General features: G+C 36.1%; 1 protein-coding gene across 1 annotated transcript in view; it reads left to right on the plus strand.

Moving 5' to 3' along the window:
• The first annotated feature begins 208 nt into the window (after positions 1-208).
• The window catches only part of LOC123870759 (odorant receptor coreceptor), a 41,083-nt gene continuing 23,247 nt past the window's right edge, over positions 209-18,044 (plus strand). The window contains exon 1 of the mRNA XM_045914167.1: positions 209-382. The gene's annotated coding sequence lies outside the window, so the exon portion shown is untranslated. The remainder of the gene's footprint in view (positions 383-18,044) is intronic.

The raw sequence follows: 18,044 nt of genomic DNA on the forward strand, positions 1-18,044 counted from the left end.
TTTTGAGTGTATTCTTTCAAATAATCGGTCCAAAAGATTCGGAGCAAATTGGCTGTGACAGACGGATAGACCGACAAACAGACTACACACGAGTGATCCTATAAGCCTTTGGGTTTATTTATTCCGACGCGACGTACGGAACCTAAAAAGTACTATTTTTCAAAGTTTAAAATACCTGCATAAAGCGAAAGCATTTATCGCGGTGTTTCCAGTTTCTACCAGTTTCCAGTTTCAGAATAAAATGGGAAGTCGGACATTTTAGTGCTCCCGTTCAGAATTAATCGTGGTAAAATGGATACAGGACCGAAGATTGTCGGCAATTTTGCCTGAAACATTGGCAATAAAATTTACATCTCTATTGCACCGCCGTGTGGATATTGCGGTATGTGAAAGAGAATTCGTTCTAATTTCCCTTTAGAGGATTCGACGAAAAATGTAAATGATGAGAATTCAAAGTGATAATAGATATAAGGTAGGTAAGATGCCTATTCGTTTATACACTAAACTAAAGTAGAGTAATTATTTAGAATAGAATAGAATGAAATTTATTCATTGGATCAACATACAGGTAATACAAAATACGCTTAAAATATAAAACTTAAAAAATAAATAAAACTTAAAATATAAAACTTAAAAACTAACTTAACTTAAACATAGTGTTGTGGTACCACAACACTATGTTTACTATGCGTGTATAGTAGTAGTACTATATTATGTTGTGCCAACGAAAATTTCATTTATATTTTTTTCATTTCTACTTCATTGCTTTTTACAATGAAAACTATAGCGTAAAAAACCAACATAGGTACGTCTAAAGAGATCTTCCTATCTCGTTGAAATTTCATCTAAGTCCAGTATTTTGAACTATGATCAGCTCGTCAGTCAAACAGTCACCTTTCCTTTTTGACCCCCGACCCAAAAAGAGGGGTGTTATAAGTTTGACGTGTGTATCTGTGTATCTGTCTGTGGCATCGTAGCCCCTAAACTAATGAACTGATTTTATTTTGAAAGGTGGGTCGATCGAGAGTGTTCTTAGCTATAATCCAAGAAAATCGGTTCAACCGTTTGAAAGTTATCAGCTCTTTTCTAGTTACTGTAGCCTTCACTTGTCGGCGGTGTTATAAATTTTTAATTTACACTTATCTTTGATTTCACGTCACCATAGACCATTGGCCTAATATTTGACATATATATATCGTCGATTCAGGTTCGAACCGAGAGTTGTAGGTACACTCTGATATTATGTTCAAAAGGTGGTGTATACCTAATATTTTACTAACGAAAATTCAATTTGTTTCTTAGATGATAGAGTGGGCGCGGCAAATCTTTTTCCTTTTTCAGGTAGAACAATAACCGCTTTCCTATTATTATATTCCTGAAGGTACATATGTAACATATTGTTTTGCATTGATTCAATTTTCTCTCGGAGGCAGAAATTCGTCAGAGGTGATTGCGAGCTTTCTAGGGCTGAATTGGTTTGACGGGTCTGTTTTATTTTGTGGGACAAGTTATAAATTGGTTTTTTTTTTATTTTTTTTATTCAGATACAAGTTAGCACTTTACTGCAGGCTCATCTGGTAGTAAATGATGATGCAGTTGCTACTTGCTTTAGTTTTTACAGAATTTTATGTGTGTCTTTGACATTCTCTCGGGATATTTTTCTTGAATACTTTAGTATTTTATTTCTTTATTAATTAAGGTATTTTATATCTATGTAGTACATGCCAGCCCTATTATAATCTAAGTAAGCACGTACATAAAATAAAAACAAGAAATTCTTAATCTTACAAAATAACATATAACCAACAAAACAAAACAATATAAAAAATATACCTATCTAGAGTAGGATTAACTTTCTGACCCATGCTGACTCAAACTTACAAAATCTAAAGTTTTTGAGCCCTAAAACTTAAAATTACGTAGATAGTACTATCAGTTAGGTCATAGGTGACTCAAAATCGCCCACTCAGTTTTTGGTTTCTGTCTTTTGTATGGGATTACGGGATTACAGCCCTACTCTGTTTAGAGATAAGCATTTCCAATGTAAACTTTATAATTACTTTGTACCTAACTACAATTTTGGTACATGAAAAATAAAAATAAAATAACTTACTTCTCTGCATGGATAGATTACCTATATTAGACTCAATTCTATCTCCAACAATGACAGTCAGTTTTTTAGACTTGAAAAAAAAAAATTCGCGTTGTCTTATCTATTGTACCAAGAGTCATTTTTTATTTTTATAACCATCTACCGTAATCGAAGCACGCCGTCACACACAAGTTTGAAAGAACGTAAATGTATATAGGCCGTGACTACCGAGGGTTGTATGTAAGTACCTACCTATCTACCCGGCTTATTTCTAGAGCGAGAAATAAATATAAGTAAATAAGATAAGATAAATTTTATTTGGCTCAGAAACAAATGTAACATAAACGTAACAAAACACAATTAGTTATAATAATAAACATTACTGCATGTGCACCTGTTTCCTGAACTAGTAAAAACTGTGTCTCGGAAAACAGGGCTTCCAAAACGGAGAATACAAAACAAAATAAAGCACAAAGTAAAATAAAGATTTTTTGTGAGTGCTTTGGCACCCGTACTAGGAAAACCTGTGTTACGGGCACCGCAGCCTTCCCTCGGATCCATCGATTAGAACTTAACTATACAAATTTGTATTTTAAAAATAATAATTATGTAGAATAGTAATGTAAAACAGAAGTGTGCAAGTGTGTGTGTGTTTGTGTGTGTGTGTGTGTGTGTGTGTGTGATATTATTTGTATGTATGATGTAAATTTATAGTAGGTACGACGGTAAGTAACTAAGTAACACTGAGAGACGGATAAGAGATTTCACATCACAAAGATCGGGTAGGTATATTATAGGAGAATCCGGACTTGGTCAAAGTGGTGGGCTATGGCCAAACCCGTTTCATTCTGAGAAGAGAGCCCTACTTAGTAGTGGGCCGGCGATGGGTTGATGATGGTTATAGGAAAATATATATTTGTGCCTAATCAAGACAACCATCATATCGGCTATGGGATGCCTGTCCACTAAAGCGGATCGGAGCGGACAGCAGACTAATCAGTTATAAATTTGACGTGTGTATCTGTGTATCTGTCTGTGGCATCGTAGCTCCTAAACTAATGAACCGATTTTATTTTTGTTTTTTTTTGTTTGAAAGGTGGATTGATCGAGAGTGTTTTAGCTATAGTCCAAGAAAATCGGTTCAGCCGTTTGAAATTCTAGTTACTGTAACCTTCATTTGTCGGGGGTTTTATAAATTTTTAATTTACTAGTATTTATTTAGATTATTGCAAGACAATGTCGGTTCACATCTGCAAGTTTTATTGCAAGTGGACACTTACCATATCTAATAGTTGTATCTTTTTAGCTCTACACCGATATTTATTTTACAAAGTGGCAGTATTGTACAATATGAATTCGAACTAAGCGAATGTAGAATAATAAAGGTTGCCTGGTAGAGATTGCTCTAAACAATAAGGCCGCCTTTGCACACAATTGTTTTTCTTTACACGTGTTTTTGTGTGCAATAAAGTGTTCTATCTATCTATCTATCTAGAATCTATCCCTGATTTTTTTCAACACTCGAAATCTATTAACGTGGATGAGATATGCTTGTACTAGCCTATAACAAAATGGAATGGACAGCTGTTCCAGCGAAGGTACCAATACTTAATTTAATTCCGACACTGACATGTTGGGACATGGTATTATTAATTTTACGTCCCTTGATCATGCCTTGATCCCTTCTAAGCTTCTAAGGGATGACAGGTCGTACATGCACGTCTCATCTATGAGTATAAAGGTTGAGAGAGGATCGTCTATTATTATTTACTAAATGATGCCCGCGAATTCGTCCGCGTGGATTGAAATTTTTCGAAAATTGTGATGGTACGGTGTGATCGTCTATACTAGTGGTTAAGATTAGGCATTATGAAGAGATAAAATAAGAAATAAACTCAGCTGAATTATAGAAACACCTAGGTATTTAAGTCATGAGTTATTTACAAGTAATTAATTGGTACAGTACGTTGGGTGAACACGTAGACTTCTCGACCAGCTAACAGGTTTACACGGATTGAATTATAAAAAATTAATGTAAAATTTCAACTCCTCAAAATAAATATAATGAATGGAGAGATTTGTTAATTTAGAACGTCCTGTTAGTGTGGAAAATCAGTTGATACGTGTATTTGCCTTATTTAGGCCATCGGTTTGAGACCAACCGGCATTCCTCAAGCACGGGGGAAATACCTACGCTGAAACTTCAGCCTTAATCCATGTTATGTGGGGCACAGCAATTGGACTCTCCTATTTTCGCTGCGAAGCGTTTTCAATTGCCTAGGTACGGAAACCTAGGTTCTTTTCAGTGAGCTCTGGGCTCGCCCCAAAAACCATGGTATTTTTGTATATATATATATATTTGTTTGATTGATTGTCAATAAATTGGCCAATTTATTAGTTCGGAGAGTCCAGCTGTATAAAGACATGACGTGTTTGCTTTGTGCCGGAATCTCGCTGCTGGTACGTCACCAATCAACCATGTACCATATAATATCAAGCAAAGGAATTACAAAGTACAGCAAAACTAGTATTTTTATCTATTCAAAAACTCGGTGATTCACAAATTCAGCTGGCGTCGGTTTTAACAGATAATGTTACCTAAAATGCTGTTTGGGAAAGATCGGTACACAATAAAAAAAGGTACCTACCTGCCTCGCCATCTGTCCTTCGGAGGCAGCGTGTACTCCATTGTCTCGTTCAGGGTATTTTTAGTAGGTAGATGAAATTTAGCTGTTACTCGAAAGTAAAAAGTCCCTTTGTCTTTAGCCTGAGATTCGAACTCAGCCGACTCTATTATCTTTAGTAGTGGAGAGCATTCTTGGTAAATTAGGTACTGATCGTTTTGTGATAGTAAAAGTATACGGAAAAACCATCGTGAGAATTTCACATAATGGTATAAAATACCATATGATGAAGGAAAACTTGATCGAGAGTTCTCTATGAAGTCCGCGCTCAGTAGTGAGCCGGTGAAAGCTGTTCATGTTGATGAAGACGATGTTTATACCGTGGTAGCTAGTAGTTTATAGCACACCACCTTATTTTAGCTATTGAGTGATTTTTCTACCAAATCAATAATCGTAACGACAAAAGTCATTCCATCGGACTGCATTAGACTGCTAATTCAATTATAATCCCTATTTAATGCTGAATAAGAGCTAGTATTATAATTAGATGAATTGCTGAAAAAAAAACTAGGCTAAATTTTACTTAATAGTAAAGGAATTGTGATTGGTATGTAGGTCATATGAGAAAATCTTAATATTGGAGTTCAAGTTAGTTCGATACATGGTTTCTTTGTATCAATGGCTTTGTTAATATTATAATATGGTAGTCTAGCCTCCAAACAAATTGAATCTCCATTATTAAATGTCTAGGAAATGTATCTAAATATAGCAAATAAAAGATGACAGTTATACCCAAGTGCATTTATTTCTGGTAAATAAGTGTTTATTTACTCATACAGTTGAGTATTTAGAAAAAGAAAGAAGAGAAACTGAATTTATTATTTAGACTGGAAATTAAGTAACTTTATTATATTAATTAATTCCCGGCCGAATACTTGCTTCCTAAGCCATACTAGTTATTGAAAGGGAAAAGCAAATATTCAGAACGAAAAACCCTTTCGGCTTTAGATATTATGTATAACCTTATGTCCTAAATAGGTACACACATGCCATAAATTTTAATTATTCTATGAATCTAACCCTACACATGACAAAGAAAAGTCTAAGAACACACATTATGTATAAATTATAATATATTCATTATTTGTTCTAGATATATTTGAATCTTAGTTCCACAAAGAGAAATGTCCCATTTCTCTAATTTCGGATTCAAAATCTAATAGCTATACACAATATTGTAACACCTCCTAATATCTCAAATACCATCTCTAGTTTAGTTTGTGAGGTAATTCTATACTCAAGATTTTTGGAACTGATTTTCAAATAATCTAGTTTAAAATATAATGTAAATTAGTACATCACCCTATATCAGCTTCTGCTGGCCCGGATACACACTATTTTATTCTATTTATAATTTTTCTATTATTAACTATACAATTGCAATATATTTCTACACTTTAATATTCACTGTTAGGCTCTACTGCACGTTGAGCCAGACCTCAATCGAATGTCCCTCTCGGTCCCCCAGTGTAGACTTAAAACGTCCACACGGATATCTTTGTCCACGCCCATGATCTGAAATGCAAAAAAAAACCAGCGAAATTTCGGTTTCTGATTGGTTCACTCTTGCGCACAGAATTTCTCTGGCTGATGGCTAATTGGCTGAAAATAAAATGTATTTCAAACTTCCCTTAATGGGCCGTACCTTTTACTTTCTCACGCCCTTGCCTTGCCTAGACCACTCGCATAACACGTGATTGCAATTTTGTACACTTGTAGAGATTTCTAAGTTAAAATTTACGACTTTTATCTAATTTATGACCGACCCTAACGCAATTTAGCTTTAGAGCAATTTATTTTGCCCTTTTGTTTTTTATACTTCCTTTCCTACAATTACTCAGAATCTTAACTAATTTATTTCTTTTCGTGCGAGATTTTTGTTTTTAAGAGCAAGGCTTCAAATTTCCGACAGTCATAAAACCGTATGACGGATGGCAAGGCCATCTCACGCTCCCCCAAAATAGATTTTTAATACACGTAGCTCCTTTTGTCCCTGCAGCTGTGCTAGTCGTTTCAAAATCTATTTTTCCCCTTATCTGTATTAGAACGCTAGTATCAGACCTCCTACGCCTATCTATTATACCCTCGGGCATGACCATAGCTATTTAACTCAGGTATCTCTTTGTTTAGTGTACCCCAAACTACCTGTTTTCTGTCCCTTTTAATACTCTAGTTTTACCTATCTTTCTATTTATCTACATAGTACCTAAACAAATGAATGGCATTGTAGTTACCCTTAACTTTACCAGTATGAACGTCTATTAATGTATATACATTACTATATGGAACTGCCCCTATTATGTACGGTCCTTCATATAAGCGCATGAATTTTTTTTGTCAACTTTTTATCCGCATCTGACTTCGTAAAAGTCTTAAGTTTCACTAAATCTCCGATTTCGAATTGTATTAACTTATGATTTTTGTTATAATGTAATTGTCTACTTTCGGCCGCCTTATCTATGTTTTGTCGTGCCTGCTGTCGAATCTGTTCTAACGGTTCACCCTGTAAGTCTGTCCTCACCGATGAGTCAGTGTTGAAATCAGTCGATAGCAGAGTACGTTTTCCATATATAATCTCGTTTGGCGAATATCCCGTTGTAGTATGTATTACCTGATTATAACAATCTTCTATATCCGATAATAGATCTACCCATGAACGATGCGATTTGTCGCAATACGTCCTGAATAATCTACCTAACTCTTTATTAACCCTCTCTGTCGAATTTGGCCGCGGATTTCTAACAGATGTGTGCGTTAATTCGATACCTAGTTGGCGAATACCTAACTCGAAAACTTTTGAAGTAAAATTCGCGCCTCTGTCTGAACATAATGTCTTAATTGTGACCTGCTTATGAAACTTTTTTACACAAGTTAAAGTAGCCTTCCCACTAGCCTGGCGTAGTGGGTATAGTCTGATTAACTTACTATAAGCATCTTGCATTACGAATATGTATTTAAAACCAAATCGTCCTGCCGGTAAAGGTCCAAAAATATCGCAAAAAACTCTCTCCCCTATTTCCTTCGCTATTACAGTTTTTATCGGCCCCGTGTGCGTTTCCAAAGCATGCTTTGACTTTTGACATGCCTCGCAAGCTCTTACAACACGACCTATTATACGAGACATATTTGGGAAATAATATTGACGTTTCATCAGAGCATAAACCTTGTATCGCCCGAAATGACCTACTTCTTCATGTATGCTAACTATCAAATCCCTTAGTATGTTCTCGGGAACATATAATCTTAAGATATCCCCTTTTATGTCTGTTCTATAAAGAATCCCTTCTTTAAGCACGTAGTACTTTGGTTCAGAAGTGTCTGCTGTTTGCACGCGTCTAATTATCTCACTAGCAGTCTTGTCGCGACTTTGATAACTACCTATCTCTCTCCATCGCTCCCGCACTAATCGTCCTAATGATGTTTTAAATAGATTCATTTCAGGCCCCGTGACCTTGTTAGTTAATACATCAGTGGTCCCCTTTAAGTGTCGAGACAATACGTCTGCTACAATGTTTAGTTTACCCTTCACATGTTCGACTGTGTAATTAAATCGCCCTATATAATGTACCCAACGTATCATCCTAGCGCTCAATAGTTTGCACGTCTGCAAGAAAATCAGACTCTTATGATCAGTCCTAATGACTAAATTCGCTCCTCTCAAATATGTTTCAAACTTTGACAAACTGAAAATGATGGCCCATAGTTCTTGTTCAGTAACTGTCCATTTGCGTTCTGTCTCTGTCAATGCTTTACTACAGAACCCTAATATTTGTTCTTCACCTGCTTCATTCAATTGATAGACATAACCTGAAACCCCCAAATTACTGCTATCGGTTTGTAAATAATAAGTTCCCTTAGGATCTGGGTGTACAAGAAGTATCGTGTCTATAAACAATTTCTTGACCCTTTCAAAACAATCGTTAATTTCCTCTGTCCATGACCATTTCGTATTTTGTTTTAATAGGTCACACAGTGGTTTAACCTCTTCGCTATATTTTGAAATAAATCTTTTGAAATAATTTATTAATCCCAGAAATCCTCGTAATTGTTTTATAGTCCGAGGTATAGGGAAGTCTAATATGGCTTTAACCCGTTCAGGATCCATACGTACCCCGTTAGTATTTACTATGTGTCCTAACAACTTTACCTCTACACATAAGAACCGACACTTCTCTAACCTTCCAGTTAAACCTGCGGTTTCTAATTTATCTAACACTCGATCTAAATGTTCTAAGTGTAACTTCATGTCCCCCGTAGTGAATATGACTATGTCGTCTAAATAGTTTACGCAAAACTCTCGTACTCCTACTAGGATATAATCCATTGCTCTCGAGAACCCTGCTACAGAAGTCTTTAAACCTTGAGGTAGAACATTATAAGTATACGTCTTCCCCATGAACGAGAACCCAGTATACTTCCTAGAATCTTTATGCAAAGGTATTTGAAAATAGGCATTATTCAAATCAATTAAACTGATATAATTTACACCATGAAAGGATTGTAAAATCTCAGATGTGAGTGGAGGCGCGCCCGCGTCACCTACCATTTTCTTATTCAACTCTCGTGCGTCCAATAAGAGTCTTATTGACCCATCTCGCTTCTTAGTGAAAGTGAGAGGACTACAGTAAGGAGTCGCTTCCTGTCTGATCACGCCTAGTTTTTCTAACTCTTCTAATTCGGTCTTTACCTGTTCCCTATACGCCAAAGGTACCGGATAACTGTGTTTTACAAAAGGTGTTTCGTCTAATAGCTCAATTACGTGTTCGTACTTGTTTGTCAAACCTAAACCTTCCGTAAATACCTTACAGTGTTTGTTTAACACAGGTAGTAATAATTCCTTTTGTTCATTACTTAAGTTCGCGTCATCTAATTTTAATCCCTTAAATTTCTCATTATCTAAATTCATGTCTAATACACTTTGTTCCACTGGCCTAGAGTTTTGATTTAATATTAAATTGATCGTGGCTGCGTTCGTCTCTCCCCCTAACCTTTCGATTTTGCAGTCCGAATTCAGCCTAACACAAGACCTAACGCCCATATGTTCAATAGTCAAAGTGTGTTCACCATTACAGTTCACTATTCCCTTTACCCGCTCTAACCAATCGTATCCTAGTATCAATGACCTAGGAAGACGTCGCATAACTAGTACAGGTGCTTCAACTAAAGTACTACCTAACTGAAACTCTATTAGCACTAACCGATTCGTGCTTTCACTTCGCGATCCAAACGCGCCTTGTATTTGAATTGCTGGAATAGCGATCTCTGGCAATGTCCCATGTTCTCTTAGAATAGAGTCGTACAATTCCCTAGTTATTCCACTAATCTGACTTCCCGTATCTATGAGTGCACTCATACTTCTTCCATACAATCTAACACATACTTCAGGTAACCTAGGTAAAGAATAATCAACACTCACATCGGTTTGTTCATCTAATTCATGATACATTGTGTACACATTCAAACCTCTCCTCATACAAGTTTCACAAGTCACGCCTAACTCATTACACTCTGTTACATTTTCAAACTGGTTTTCCAATAAGATTCCTATACTCCTAATTTCAAATTGACTACTATACTCGTTATAATCAACGCCGCCTCTTAACAACCGTTTAAGTCCCTTATCTCCGGTCCCCAAACTCTGTCCTGGCTTCCATCCACTATTAATTAAGATTCTATAGACTACACCTGTCCCTTCGTGTTCTGAGGTCTTTCTGACGCCCGTGCCACACAAGACTAACTGACTTGACCTCGTTTGTGTTGGGCATTCTAGTTTTTTGATAAACCCTCCCCCACATTCTTAGACACAGTAAGATTCTCGCCCTCTTTCACGAACGTGATAGCTGGCCTAATTTGTTTAGATTCGGATACCGTAGGCCTGTTAAAGTTAACCCTAGAACCTAATCGACCACGATAGCCGCGTCCCCTCGTCGAATTTCCCCTAGCTCTCCAACTTCTTGTTGACATTGTTGCTACAATAGGTCGTCTCGATGATGACTCATTGTATCGTCTACCTCTGTAATTATTACTAACGCTACCTCTCGTAAATTGCCTAGGTTTTTCAACAATATTTTGCTCTATGTTTCGAAGAAATTTCGCTCCGTTCATGATGTTAACTTCCTCTGTTCTAGTAAACCATAATCGCTGTATATCTATAGCATAATGTCGCATAATAGAATTGACCAAATCTCTCTCACTAAACGCAATAGTTAATGACTGCATTGATTCTGCTTGCTCAGCAAAATGTTCGGACATCGACATTCCCGAATCGCTTGAATATACCGCATTAATCAATTTATATCTTATAGATTCCTGAATTTGTTCGGTCCAATAATTTCGTCTAAAATCAATCTCGAAGTCAGCGAACGTAGTCCAGCCCTTCGAATACAAGTCCATAACCTTCCGAGCATGCCCCGAGATGCAACCTAACGCTATATCTATTTCGCGATCTAATCCATTTACCGCCCTTATATATTTCTTTAATCGTTTAAGAAAAACGATGGGGTTAGTGAATGGTTTTCCGTCGAAATTTGGTTTAGTTACTGACGGCTGTACAACATATAAATTCCGGGTCTCAGATAATGTACTTGTGCTCGCGGTTTCAAGATTCGACCCCTGCCTATCAGATTTTTCATTTTCATTAATCCCGTTCGACTCGTGTGAAGAAATGCTCGCGATTTCATTTGAACCGGTATTTGAATTTAACTGTTGTAATTTTGCTTCGAATTCGGTGATTTTTTTTCAAAATCAACTCTAATGTAGCATTCCCTAAGGTCGTTGTTTGCTCGTTCGATTCTACGGTACTAACATCGCTTTGCCCCGCACCTACTTGCTTTGTTCTACGTCCTTTTCTACCTGAAGACATCCTTTTTTTTTTCAATTTGACCCTATTTCTTTTACCTACTTTGGTACTATTTTAAATTTTATTTGAATAACTTTCATAAGTCGCGAAGCCGTATTTTTAATACTAATATAATACTGATACTAATTGCAATCACATGTTTGGGTCTGCTTTGATTATATGTATTCTCAGAGTTTGAAAAAAATTAAGTCTGAGAAATAAGCAAGGAATAATAGCTCGATCTCTGTAGTATCTTCTGAAAACCTGTAAATTTTACATTTATAAGACATACAGCTTATTTCTGCTCTCCTGCTCCCCCTATACATAAATAAATGTAAATGTACAACATATAAATATAAAACAACACGCAGTGTGTCCTTAAAACTTATAATTTATAAATAGTAATGTAAGTTTATAAATTTTTCTCTCTCAAATACCCAATCACAATTTCTACGTTGTGTTATTTTTATGTTAATGTAAATCTAGTCATATCGTTATTTCGAATACGTACATAGATCCCTGGTCACTCGGCATCAAATTTCTGTGATGGTACGGTGTGATCGTCTATACTAGTGGTTAAGATTAGGCATTATGAAGAGATAAAATAAGAAATAAACTCAGCTGAATTATAGAAACACCTAGGTATTTAAGTCATGAGTTATTTACAAGTAATTAATTGGTACAGTACGTTGGGTGAACACGTAGACTTCTCGACCAGCTAACAGGTTTACACGGATTGAATTATAAAAAATTAATGTAAAATTTCAACTCCTCAAAATAAATATAATGAATGGAGAGATTTGTTAATTTAGAACGTCCTGTTAGTGTGGAAAATCAGTTGATACGTGTATTTGCCTTATTTAGGCCATCGGTTTGAGACCAACCGGCATTCCTCAAGCACGGGGGAAATACCTACGCTGAAACTTCAGCCTTAATCCATGTTATGTGGGGCACAGCAATTGGACTCTCCTATTTTCGCTGCGAAGCGTTTTCAATTGCCTAGGTACGGAAACCTAGGTTCTTTTCAGTGAGCTCTGGGCTCGCCCCAAAAACCATGGTATTTTTGTATATATATATATATTTGTTTGATTGATTGTCAATAAATTGGCCAATTTATTAGTTCGGAGAGTCCAGCTGTATAAAGACATGACGTGTTTGCTTTGTGCCGGAATCTCGCTGCTGGTACGTCACCAATCAACCATGTACCATATAATATCAAGCAAAGGAATTACAAAGTACAGCAAAACTAGTATTTTTATCTATTCAAAAACTCGGTGATTCACAAATTCAGCTGGCGTCGGTTTTAACAGATAATGTTACCTAAAATGCTGTTTGGGAAAGATCGGTACACAATAAAAAAAGGTACCTACCTGCCTCGCCATCTGTCCTTCGGAGGCAGCGTGTACTCCATTGTCTCGTTCAGGGTATTTTTAGTAGGTAGATGAAATTTAGCTGTTACTCGAAAGTAAAAAGTCCCTTTGTCTTTAGCCTGAGATTCGAACTCAGCCGACTCTATTATCTTTAGTAGTGGAGAGCATTCTTGGTAAATTAGGTACTGATCGTTTTGTGATAGTAAAAGTATACGGAAAAACCATCGTGAGAATTTCACATAATGGTATAAAATACCATATGATGAAGGAAAACTTGATCGAGAGTTCTCTATGAAGTCCGCGCTCAGTAGTGAGCCGGTGAAAGCTGTTCATGTTGATGAAGACGATGTTTATACCGTGGTAGCTAGTAGTTTATAGCACACCACCTTATTTTAGCTATTGAGTGATTTTTCTACCAAATCAATAATCGTAACGACAAAAGTCATTCCATCGGACTGCATTAGACTGCTAATTCAATTATAATCCCTATTTAATGCTGAATAAGAGCTAGTATTATAATTAGATGAATTGCTGAAAAAAAAACTAGGCTAAATTTTACTTAATAGTAAAGGAATTGTGATTGGTATGTAGGTCATATGAGAAAATCTTAATATTGGAGTTCAAGTTAGTTCGATACATGGTTTCTTTGTATCAATGGCTTTGTTAATATTATAATATGGTAGTCTAGCCTCCAAACAAATTGAATCTCCATTATTAAATGTCTAGGAAATGTATCTAAATATAGCAAATAAAAGATGACAGTTATACCCAAGTGCATTTATTTCTGGTAAATAAGTGTTTATTTACTCATACAGTTGAGTATTTAGAAAAAGAAAGAAGAGAAACTGAATTTATTATTTAGACTGGAAATTAAGTAACTTTATTATATTAATTAATTCCCGGCCGAATACTTGCTTCCTAAGCCATACTAGTTATTGAAAGGGAAAAGCAAATATTCAGAACGAAAAACCCTTTCGGCTTTAGATATTATGTATAACCTTATGTCCTAAATAGGTACACACATGCCATAAATTTTAATTATTCTATGAATCTAACCCTACACATGACAAAGAAAAGTCTAAGAACACACATTATGTATAAATTATAATATATTCATTATTTGTTCTAGATATATTTGAATCTTAGTTCCACAAAGAGAAATGTCCCATTTCTCTAATTTCGGATTCAAAATCTAATAGCTATACACAATATTGTAACACCTCCTAATATCTCAAATACCATCTCTAGTTTAGTTTGTGAGGTAATTCTATACTCAAGATTTTTGGAACTGATTTTCAAATAATCTAGTTTAAAATATAATGTAAATTAGTACATCACCCTATATCAGCTTCTGCTGGCCCGGATACACACTATTTTATTCTATTTATAATTTTTCTATTATTAACTATACAATTGCAATATATTTCTACACTTTAATATTCACTGTTAGGCTCTACTGCACGTTGAGCCAGACCTCAATCGAATGTCCCTCTCGGTCCCCCAGTGTAGACTTAAAACGTCCACACGGATATCTTTGTCCACGCCCATGATCTGAAATGCAAAAAAAAACCAGCGAAATTTCGGTTTCTGATTGGTTCACTCTTGCGCACAGAATTTCTCTGGCTGATGGCTAATTGGCTGAAAATAAAATGTATTTCAAACTTCCCTTAATGGGCCGTACCTTTTACTTTCTCACGCCCTTGCCTTGCCTAGACCACTCGCATAACACGTGATTGCAATTTTGTACACTTGTAGAGATTTCTAAGTTAAAATTTACGACTTTTATCTAATTTATGACCGACCCTAACGCAATTTAGCTTTAGAGCAATTTATTTTGCCCTTTTGTTTTTTATACTTCCTTTCCTACAATTACTCAGAATCTTAACTAATTTATTTCTTTTCGTGCGAGATTTTTGTTTTTAAGAGCAAGGCTTCAAATTTCCGACAGTCATAAAACCGTATGACGGATGGCAAGGCCATCTCAAAATCCCGTGAGAACTCTTCGATTTTCCGGGATAAAAGTTGTCTATGTCATTTTCCGGGATGCAAGCTACCGCTGTACCAAATATATAAATCGGTCAAACTGTTGGACCGTGAAAAGCTAGCAGACAGACAGACAGACTGACAGACACACTTTCGTATTTATAATATTGAGTATGGTAGTATGGATGTAGTATATACACCTAGATAAACCATAACTTGCGGATTTTTATAATTACCGTCGTCCTCGTCAATCAACAGATGTCCACTGTTGGGCATAGGTCTCTTGCATTGACTTTTACACGCAGTGGTCTTGCGCCGCGCCGCCTGAATCCAGTGGCTTTTTGCGAATTTTTGAAATAATTGTATGACGCATTTTGACGTTGGTCAAACGATCCTGAAAATTTCAAGGTTCATAAACAAAAACAATTTAAATTTACAGGAGAGCAGTAGAGGTATTCGAGCATCTACTATCTATAATTACCTAGGATAAATTACTTACTAATTTTATTCAAATTGAAAAATTGAAGTTTTCGTAATTCTGAAAACCTAAAATAGGTATCTGTAAGTAAAACATATTTGCCCTCTGGAATTATTTAGGTCACACCTTTTTTAACCTCCGACCCAAAAAGAGGGGTGTTATAAGTTTGACGTGTGTATCTGTGTATCGGTGTATCAGTGTATCTGTGTATCTGTGTATCTGTCTGTGGCATCGTAGCTCCTAAACTAATGAACCGATTTTAATTTAGTTTTTTTTTTTGTTTGAAAGGTGGCTTGATCGAGAGTGTTCTTAGCTATAATTCAAGAAAATCGGTTCAGCCGTTTGAAAGTTATCAGCTCTTTTCTTGTTACTGTAACCTTTGCACTTGTCGGGGGTGTTATAAATTTTTGATTATTTTTTGTCAGTTAGACATATAGGAAAATGTAATATTATGTTAAGTTTTCAAGTTATTACCTTCTACCTACTTACGCTGAAATATTTTCCGCATACAAAGTTTACGCTCCCTTTTGTTCCAGAGGGGATCATAAACCCTACGTCGTAAACGCGAGCCGCTCTCTCATTTTCATAGTTTTATCTTCAGGCTGCCTTTACATCGTGCGATAACGATGCGTGGTATTTGAAACTAACCAATGGGTTAGCTTCATTTAATCTTATCTCTGGTGGAAAATGGATCTTTGAAGAAACGATCCTATTGCACATCCCTGGTGAAAAGGCAGTCTTACGACACATTTTTATTGAAGCGGCGACGAGTGATGAGCAGGTACCTGCAGGAATATACATCAATGACATTCACCATGATCAACCCATTACCACCATCATGATCATTAGTATGTGAATGTCATTGATGACCCGAGACGGCCCCATTAAAATCTGGGACCTATGTATATTGAAGAGTCGTCGTGGTCATTATTTACCACAAGATCAAAGGCGCAGGACCTCTGTGTCTCTTCTTATACTGTGACAGCTAATGCCCGCGACTTAGTCCGCGTAGACTACACAAACAAACCCCTATTTTACCCCCTAAGGGGGTGAATTTTCCAAAATCCTTTCTTAGTGCGTGTCGTCATAATAGCTATTAAATACACTTATTAATTAATACTACTATTAATACGCCTTTCAGCCCAATACGTTCAGTATTTTGAGCTGTGCGTTCATAGATCAGTTATTCAGTCAGTCGATCAGTCAGTCAGTCAGCATTTCCTTTTATATAGGTAGATTTAGCGCTTTACTGAAGCTGGCAATTTAACGGATAATGAACAAACAAGATCCAATCTGGGATCCTTTCGACACACAGTTTTGTGTACGTTAGTCCAAAATATAAACGAAACAGACCCTGGGTAACACCATCCGATTTTAATCTTTATCTGTAAAGCTCTAAGGTTGATAATTTAACGGGTAATAATATATAAATTAACGAAATTGTTTGAACCAGCAAACACGCTGGAGCAAAAACAAATCTGGCTTGATTGGTTATTAAAACGGGTAAATGTGTTAAATTAATGAAATAAAATGAAAATACTGGATAATCTGTTCAACCTAAATTAAGTTCCTATAAGTTAAGATGGATGCCTACCTGATTTTTCAATAATATACCTACTTACCTGTTACTAGTACCTATTATTGTAAAGGAATTACTGTAGGTACGTCTAAGTTTGTTAGTAGTTTTACGAGACATTGCACCGCGTTTAATAGCCTCATCGGGTGACAGAAGGGCTGGCTCATTTTTTGCGCAACGGATCAGCCTGGCTGTCCAGCGCGGAAATGCAGCCAGTATTCTTGGCACCATTCCACGCGGGCATGATTTTTATAGTAATTAGATAAGGCTAGCTTTAAGTTTTATTGTAATATTTTCATTAAAAAAAAAAAAAGTAACTTCTGAAAAGTGTCGAATTTATTGAAGTACCTAGTCTCTTTTTTACTGGAGGCACTGATTTAAAGGTTGAAAGAAGGTTGAAAGTTGACACTAACTGACTGATATAATATTTGAAAGTACACAGCTCGAACTGCTGGGTCTATAATCTTGAGATTTTTATATGGGATCTCTCTCCATAAGCTTAAACCCCCCCATAACAAAGAATTTTGAAAAGTTCAACGGGATTTTTAAGCAACACGTGGAAAAGTCGCCAGCATTCTGCTTTCTAAAAATTCGCCAAAAATCTATGATTTTCAGGATAAAAAGTAATCCATATCACTCTTCTGATCTTTAACTATGTATTTCCAAATTACGTCGATCCGTTGCTCCGTTGCAAGGTGATCGAAGGAAACTCACAAACAAACACATATACAGTCAGTTCTAACAAAATAATAAAACCCGATAATTTGTTCTCCCAGCAAACGAAGTTAAAAGTACGGAGTTGGCAACGAATTTGTTGCAAAAGGAAAATCCGCTTTGTTTATCTTTCGAACGTAAAGAAAGTTTGCGAGACGGGTTGAGATTGTACCGTTTCTGTATTTCCGTTTGTTTTACAAAGTTTGGTTCTTGTGAGAATTTCTCTCTAATGCCAACTTCTCTCTCAACAGTGATTGGGCGGATTTTTAACCGACTTCCAAAAAAGGAGGAGGTTCTCAATTCGTCGGG

Source organism: Maniola jurtina, chromosome 13 (genome assembly GCF_905333055.1).
Source record: "Maniola jurtina chromosome 13, ilManJurt1.1, whole genome shotgun sequence".
NCBI lineage: Eukaryota > Metazoa > Arthropoda > Insecta > Lepidoptera > Nymphalidae > Maniola > Maniola jurtina.